This window comes from Hordeum vulgare, chromosome 3H (genome assembly GCF_904849725.1).
Source record: "Hordeum vulgare subsp. vulgare chromosome 3H, MorexV3_pseudomolecules_assembly, whole genome shotgun sequence".
Lineage (NCBI taxonomy): Eukaryota > Viridiplantae > Streptophyta > Magnoliopsida > Poales > Poaceae > Hordeum > Hordeum vulgare.
In genome coordinates, this window is record NC_058520.1 from 235,865,578 (window position 1) to 235,867,459 (window position 1,882).

A 1,882-nucleotide genomic window follows, 5' to 3' on the forward strand; every position below is an offset into this window, starting at 1 on the left:
TTCGAGTATTAGAAGTTGAGTTGTCAATTCAACCACACCTGAAAGAGTTAGTATCTACAGCAAAGTTTCAGTAGCAAAGTAATGTGATAGTAACGGTAGCAGCGGTAACAGTAGCAGCAGTGACCGCAGTAGCGGTAACAGTAGCAGAAGTGACAGCAGTAGTAGTAAAGCAACTTAGCAAGGACCAATAGGAAAAGACTCGTAGGCATTGGATCGGTGATGGATAATTATGTCGGATGACATTCATCATGTAACAGTTATAACATGGGGAGATATGTAACTAGCTCGAGTTCCTCAATGTAATGTAGGCATGTACTCCGTGTATAGTCATACGTGCTTATGGAATAGAACTTGCATGACATCTATTGTCCATCCCTCCCGTGGCAACGGGGTCCTAATGGAAACTAAGGGATATTAAGGTCTCCTTTTAATAAAGAAACGGAACAAAGCATTAGCGCATAGTGAATACATGAACTCATACTATGGTCATCTCCGGGAGTGGTTCCGGCTATTGTCACTCCGGGGTTGCCCGGTCATAACACATAGTAGGTGACTACAACTTGCAAGATAGGATCAAGAACACACATATATTGATGAAAACATAATAGGTTCAGATCTGAAATCATGGCACTCGGGCCCTAGTGACAAGCATTAAGCATAGCAAAGTAGTAGCAACATCAATCTTTGAACATAGTGGATACTATGGATCAAACCCCATCAAAACTAACTCAATTACATGATAGATATCATCCAACCCATCACCGTCCAGCAAGCCTACGATGAGATTACTCATGAAAGGTGAAGAGCATCTTGGAATTGGCGATGAAGGATGGTTGGTGATGACGACGGCGTTGATCTCCCCTCTCTGGAGCCCAGAACGGACTCCAGATCTGCCCTCCAGAGGAAGAACAGGTGGTGGCGGCAGCTCTGTGTCGTAAAACACGATGAACTGTTCTCTCTTAATTTTTTCTTGGTGAGAGAGACTATATAGAGGTGGAGTTGGAGGCGGCGGGGCCACGAGGGCCTCACAAGCCTACCAAGTGCGACCGGGGGGGGGGGGGGGGCGCCTCCTGGGCTTGTGGGCTCCTGGCTCCGTCCCTCCAGGTAATTATTGCGCCAGTATTTTTTATATATTGCACAAAAATCCTCGTAAATTTCCAGATCATTCCGAGAAATTTTATTTCTGCGCAAAAACAACACCATGGCAATTCTGCTGAAAACAGCTTCAGTCAGGGTTAGTTCCATTCAAATCATGCAAGTTAGAGTCCAAAACAAGGGCAAAAGAGTTTGTAAAAGTAGATACGATGGAGACGTATCAATATCTCTCCACTTTATCAGCCTGGCATCTCTTCTCCTCTTCATGTCTTTAGCTATTGGATGAACCTCATTGCGAATTGGCAAGTGAGGCCTTAACTTCATGAGAATTGGTGCATTCTCAACATCTTCTTCTGCAGCAAAGGCTCTGGAAGCAGTGCCTTTCTCTTTAGTACCTGCATGAATGTCCTTTGTAGTCCTCTTGGGAGCTACAGGCTTTGGAGCAGAAGGTTTCATAGCATCTGCCATAAGCTTCTTTTTCTTCTTTGCAGGAGGGGCCTTTGCTGGTACTTCCTCTTCTCAGCAGCAGCAGTTTCTCCTTGGTCTTCATACATGGAAGTTTGTCTCCCAATAACATGAATCACTCTCTTCTTGGCTCTCTTCACACCTTGCTTCTTAGGAGGTCTCTCAAGGGTGATTGCCAACCATTGCCTTGTCGACTCTGGAGCTCTCATGTGATAAGGTTTAGAATATTCCTTCTTGACAGGATTCTTGGCAGCACCCTTGTCTTTCTACTGTTGGGTAACAAGATCTTTAGGAACAAAATCTGAATCTTCTTCATGTGAAC